The 7,193-nt window shown below is 33.3% G+C and overlaps 1 pseudogene; it reads right to left on the bottom strand.

The window, feature by feature from the left end:
* Positions 1 to 1,681: 1,681 nt before the first annotated feature.
* LOC143539632 (berberine bridge enzyme-like 8 pseudogene) lies at positions 1,682 to 3,309 on the bottom strand (annotated as a pseudogene).
* Between the last annotated feature and the right edge of the window lie 3,884 nt (positions 3,310 to 7,193).

A 7,193-nucleotide genomic window follows, 5' to 3' on the forward strand; every position in this document is an offset into this window, starting at 1 on the left:
TATCTTCTGGTTTGATTTTGTTGGATTCCTCACTTTACTTTTGCCATAAGATTCATTCTTCTTCATGGCTTCAATAATAGTAGGAACAACTTTCTGATGGGCTTTTTTAATTTCCTATGAACTTTGTTTTTCTTTAACTTACTTGATACAAGTTCATGAAGATGTTTCTGATTTCTAAAGTCCATTGGAGCATTCTCAGTCCATTTCCTTAAAATATGTGAGTTTGATTTTTAAATTATATGGTATGGTTATAAGTGGTTATGAGTAGTGGAGAGATAAAATGTTATATAGGAAAGTTAAATTTGAGGATTCACTATTCATACTCTATAATTTTTTAATATTTTTGAAAAGTGGATGTGAGTTGAGGAAAGAGAAAAGATAATGATAAAGATATAAAAAGTATTATTTAATTAAACAGGAGAGGGAAAAAACAGTAATTTGTAGTGTAATTATATGATATATATGGATATAGAGTAGAGAATGGGTTGGGAATGCTCTTAGAGCATTCTCATCCCATCCCCTATTCCTAAACTAAAAATTACACTAAAACTCACTACATTTTCTCTTTTTATTTCAATTAAATAATACTTTTTATACATTTTCTCTTTTCTTTATTCACAACCACTCTAAAAATGACAAAATATATTAAAAAATTATATGAGATGAACAGTAACTTTTTAAATATACAGAAAAATCACTACTTTTTTCTAAAATATAAAATTTTTTTACTCACAACACCCTGAATTACTCTCTAAATTATAAAAACACCCCTCACATTAAAAAAGAGGTCGGATGAGAATGCTCTTATGTTAGTAAAAAAGGGTTTAGATTTGTTTAATATTATTCTACAGTTGAAGGGCTGCTAGGCTGCTGTAGTGGTGTCTCCAATGTTTTGTATTTTTAATCATTTTATTATTTTGTATTTGTCTTCTTTATTTATCTATGAAGTCATAATTATATTTATGATTACTATATTTTTGTATACATCCTACAGTTTACTATTTTATTTTACATTTAGGATGTATTTTTTCTCTAGTTATATTGTAATTTGTATGTGAATGAGCTTTAATTTAAATGGTATTCGGGGAAAGTGAAAATTTGGGCTAGGGATTGCAAGTTCTCAAGCTCGAATACGATTTCAACCGGATTTTATAACAGTGGGTTTTCGGGCGACAGATTTTCCCCCGAAATAGAAGATGGGGGGTTCGGCTACCTAGAGATATCTACGATCGCTGGCACATGGGGTTGTCTTTTACAATCGGCTTACCTCGACAACCGGACTTTATCCGTTGATCGTTTGAAAAAATAAATTTGTATATCGATAAAATTTATTTCTCATATTTTTGGTTGGATACGAATTAAACTGCACTCAAATTTATAAACTCCTAAGTTTGATGGATACCAAAAACTCAATATACACACAAATATTATAATTTTATTCAATTAATTAGCACAAATTAAAAATGCATACATGTTTTAATACAAATACTACAAGCTTATAAAGTTTTATTGTAACCAAATCAAGTAATTAAATTTATTAATGGTGCTTGAAATAATCAAAATCCATATTATATAAGTCATTCAGAAGTGAAAGTTAAAAGTAAGTTGATCATATAATTTTGAATGTTTAAAATACTAGTCAAAATCATATAATTGTTATCTTACTTTTAACTTTGACACCATGAAAGGTCATTCTTAAGAAGTTGGAATGCTTTGCTCATTCCTAAAGAAATTATGAGGATCAACTTTAGCCTTCACTCTTGTAAGCCTCTTGTAGTTTGTCTCTTTGAAATATTTGTGCCCGTAAACCATACCTTCAATAGAAGCATTCTTACCATGGTTGTTGACACCAATATCCAAATCCCTATAGTTCAAAAACGCTTCTCTTGGGTTCTTAGAGACAAATGGAGTCATATAATCATACATCATTCTTGAATAATGTAAGTATCTATTATGGGCTTCAATTCCAAGTTCTTCCCAGATTACCAGGTATTGAAGCTTCGCTATGTTACCTGATCGATGTGGGAAAGGCTTTGCGAATTCAGATACCTCACTCATTCTTCCACCATACGGGTTGAAATCCACCATTACGTTTTCGAGTTCTTTCATCCTTTCAAATATGAACTCAAAACCTTGTTTAGAAATAGGTTTTTTCAAATAATCGGATTTGTTCTTGAAAGGGCCGAGACTAGTTCGAGGTTTACGGCTTAAAAGCACTGTGGTAGGAGTACCGAGAGGGATGTCTGTGTAATAAACCACAGACTCGATCCAACTCATTTCAATACAATCCGACCTTTGTAACCCTAATTCGGGGAAATCTTTGTTCACAAGTGAAACAAGATTTGTTAAGTTTCCTAGGTACAACGTTAGAAACGTACCCCGAACTGTCTTTTCACCGTTCGTATTGTTTGTGACATCCAGAGTCATTCGAAGGTAAATATTGTTATCTAGCTTATCAGCAACTTGTGTCCAACGTTGGGCAATGGTGCTGAGGTTTTGTTCGGATGTTCTTTCGATCCTAAAGACTGTCACGACTTCAGGAACACGAACTAGTTTGAGCTTGTAGGCTAGAACCACCCCAAAACTAACACCACCACCACCGGTGATGGCCCAAAACAAATCTTCACCCATACTCTTTCGATTCAAAAGCTTGCCATTCACATCAATTATTTGAGCATCAACAACATTATCAACAGACAAACCATATTTTCTCATCATGGTACCATAGCCACCACCACTAATATGTCCACCAACACCAACCGTCGGACAAATCCCTGCGGGAAAACCATGAGTGTTACTTTTCTCGGCAATTCGATGGTAGACTTCACCAAGAGTCGCACCAGCTTGGACCCATGCGGTTTCTTGTTCGATATCCACGTCTATCGACCGAAAGTTGAACATGTCGACAATAAAGAAAGGTTCGTTCGTGTTTGTAACGTAGGAACGACCTTCTAAATCATGGCCGCCGCTTCTAGTTTTCATCAGCAACCGGCTTTCTTTGCCGCACGTGATAGCTGCTTGAATGTGGGAAACGTGTTCGGCGGTGATGATTAAAATGGGTTTTGGTGTCGTGGATTCATTGAACCGAAGGTTTCTTATGTAAGTTTGCAACACGGAGGAAAACGTTGAGTTTTCAGGAGTGTAGATCAGTCCGCTTATCGGAAGAGAAGGATTCGACCGGTTGCTTAGACATTGAATGAAGCGATCTGTGTTGGAACTGAAAGTGGCAGAAGATTGGGTAGATAGGAAGACAAGTAGAACACTTAAAACCGAAATTTGCATGTTGAAAGAAGATGTGGTGGCCATTTTGGTAATATAGTTTTGAGGTTGGCAAGATACATGCATGTTATTATAGACAATGAAGTCATAGTTACTGTTTCATCTTCAAAAATGTCATACTAAAATATAGATACATAATATTCAAAAGTTCAAAGATCAATTTGATTTACAACACTTGTAATTCTAGAAATATTATTTCCGAATTATTCTGATTTAAACATATGTTTTTAGAAACCTAAAACTATTGGTAGTCGTCATAATATCATATGATATCCTATATCGTGACGCGCCATTAATTTCTTAACTTAGATATAATGAAATACTAGGTTAGAGCCCGTGTTTCACACAGGTGAAAAATATAATAAAAGTAAAAATTGTTATATGTAATACAGTAATTATAAGCGAATTAACAATGTACCATTTAAAAATCAAGAAATTCAACATAATAACTACTTAAGTGGAGTTGGTAAGCATTTTTAGTTTGAAACATAAGGTTTTGGGTTTGATTGAGACTTGTATCATACAATAATTCATTTTTTAAAATTTTACAAAATGTTATCTTCATATGAAGATGGTTGTATTTGAAGAGAAACCGGGTCATAGGTTATAACATAATTAAACGGGTTCATGCTCCATATTGTGTTTGGAAGAAGAGATGATAAAATAGGAAGCTGCTCACATGGCATCTATGTGGTGTCCTATGTGGAAGCTCTAGAATGATGCCATGTGAAAAAATCATGTTGCTTTAATATATAGTTATGTGATTACAAACTATAAACACTAAAAACATAAATATATGTTCTTGTACGTAAGTAACTTGTAAGTAATAATGATCGTAAAAGTTTATACAATTAGTAAATTATAAACTCCTGAAATCAAGACTCCGTGGGAGCAAATGAGTACCATGGACCAACCTCATTAACCCTAGATCGCACAATAATGTTTTGTGTCATTAAAACAAATGACTAGATGTATGCATTTATATTTTTCTTATTATTATTAAAACTTAATTGCAATTATGGTCACTGTGGTAAAACCCAAAACGCAGGTTTCAATCCCGTGATGACATTTTCGCAGATAAGACCCCTATGATGGTCCTTTTTTTGCAATTTGGGTCTTTTGTTAGTTTGCCTGTTTGTTTAACCGGTGAAAAAGAGGGCAAAATGGCATTGTTTTTGAAACCGAACTGGACCGGCCAGTTCAACCGGGAATCGGCAACTGAGCCGGTCCGAGTTTAAAAATAACTAATGCAGCTACCAGGAATCAAACTAGGTAACTGCATGTTGCAAGGAAGTGATTAAGCCAATTGCATTACCAACATGTTTTGTTTCCATTGTCTTGAAATGCATTAATATAGAGATATACTCATATGTAAACTATTTTAAATATAAATATAAAAAAAACAAGAAAAACTTAATGTAAAAAAATTTTGTTTAGCGATATTGGACTATTAATATGTTTATAATTGTTTATAATTTGATTATAGTCATTTTTTTATTATTTTCTCTTAACATCTTGATTTTTTAGTTATATTTTAAGTATTGTATAATTTTTAAATAATTTATAGTGTTATCCGGTTCTTAATCCGAGCCAACTGGTTCAACCGGTCCGACCAGTGAACCAGTAACGCGTCCGGTTTGATGTCCGATCCGGTTATGAAAACATTGCAAAATGGTTATTTCGCGTACAGTTCTCTGTTAAAAAAGGTTTTGAACCATAGGGTGAGCATAATATCGATTACACCTTACCAATTCTTCAAAATTTTGCATTGGTGGACCTTGAGGAGTCGATTTCTACTATGTATATTCTAATCGGAGGTTGTTTACTTGTAATGGCCAGTGTATTCTGTAGGGTACGTCTATCCGAGGAGGAGCATCTTCCATTGTTCGACCCATACTTTATGTGTGGTACTTAGATTTCAATTTAGTGTAGAGGTTAATTGTTTAAAACTGATCATACCACCTAGTGTAGAGCTTAATTGTAATTTTATTGAAACTACAGATGATGAGCATAGCACACTGTTTATAAATAAGTTTTTCCATGGAGGTAAATTTACTCCGTATGCTAATATGGAATATGTAGATGGTAAGGTATCTTACATTCATAGTGTTGATGTTGATGATTTTGGAACTCATTTGTTGGAAGATATGGTTAAGGCTTTAGGATATGCAAATGATGAGGTTTTGTACTTTCATTATAAGGAGCCACATGTGTGTCTGGAAACTGGATTGGGGGATTCACCCTTTGGGTGATTACAGTGACTTCTGGCCTATGTTTTGTCAAGTAAGGGCTGGCGTTAAGCTGATAGATATCTATGTTGAACCTTGGCATTTCCATATGCATTTGGAGAAAGACAAAATTTTACAGGAAGTCATGGATTTGGGACCAGGTGTACCGAACACTATTGAGCAAGCACATTTTAATTCAATTTTTATTATTTCCACCACCAAATCAGCCTTCATATTCTGATGAAAGAGGGGAGGAAGATTAGTATGAAGGAGAGGATGAAGATGAAGACAGTGATGAAAATAATCCTAAGTATGTTCGAGATGAAGAGTATAATGTGTTAGAGGACAATCATGTACTTGACATGAGTATATTTAAAGCAAATGTTAATTATGATGTCAGAGAAATTGATGCCCAATTGAGCCAAATAATGCAGGGAAGGGCCAATTGAAATACCTAAAAATTCCATTAAACCCATTTGCTCTTTTGCAATTAAAATCTCAAGACAATCTGGGCAGCATGAATAGTGTTTGAAGACCATAAATAAAATTCATGATTATGTACAAACAATAGAAATTTGTTTGTTGATTATGAGTACTATTGCCCGAGAGATTGAGTCAATTTTTTGAAGATAATCCAAATATAGAGATGCTTGATCTAAAAAACCGTAGTTCAAAAAAAAAATCCAGGTACATGTTTCAATCCACAAAATCCGTAGAGCAATGAATATGGCTACAAAGAAAAATGAAGGATATTGTGGATAAGTTGAGCGACTATTCTGATGAACTATTGAGAGTTAATCCTAGTAGCACTATAAAATAGATTTGGAGAATGCTCCCTCTGAAAATACTACTAAACAATTCAGAAGAATATACATATGTTTTACCTCAATGAAAAAAGGGTTTAAGATGCATGGAAGAGATATAGTTGAGTTAGATAGGTGTTTCATGAAAGGATCGTTTCCTGGACAGATCTTGACGGCTGTTAGTGTGGATTGTAATAATGGTATATTTCCATTGTCATATGCAATTGTGATTACTATATTTTTGTATACATCCTACAGTTTACTATTTTACTTTACATTTAGGATGTATTTTTTCTCTAGTTATATTGTAATTTGTATGTGAATGAGCTTTAATTTAAATGGTATTCGGGGAAAGTGAAAATTTGGGCTAGGGATTGCAAGTTCTCAAGCTCGAATATGATTTCAACCGGATTTTATAACAGTGGGTTTTCGGGCGACAGATTTTCCCCCGAAATAGAAGATGGGGGGTTCGGCTACCTAGAGATATCTACGATCGCTGGCACATGGGGTTGTCTTTTACAATTGGGTTACCTCGATAACCGGACTTTATCCGTTGATCGTTTGAAAAAATAAATTTGTATATCGATAAAATTTATTTCTCATATTTTTGGTTGGATACGAATTAAACTGCACTCAAATTTATAAACTCCTAAGTTTGATGGATACCAAAAACTCAATATACACACAAATATTATAATTTTATTCAATTAATTAGCACAAATTAAAAATGCATACATGTTTTAATACAAATACTACAAGCTTATAAAGTTTTATTGTAACCAAATCAAGTAATTAAATTTATTAATGGTGCTTGAAATAATCAAAATCCATATTATATAAGTCATTCAGAAGTGAAAGTTAAAAGTAAGTTGATCATATAATT

This window comes from Bidens hawaiensis, unplaced genomic scaffold, assembly GCF_021521415.1.
Source record: "Bidens hawaiensis isolate Kalapana, Puna unplaced genomic scaffold, B.hawaiensis_p1.1 tig00011963_1, whole genome shotgun sequence".
Classification (NCBI taxonomy): domain Eukaryota; kingdom Viridiplantae; phylum Streptophyta; class Magnoliopsida; order Asterales; family Asteraceae; genus Bidens; species Bidens hawaiensis.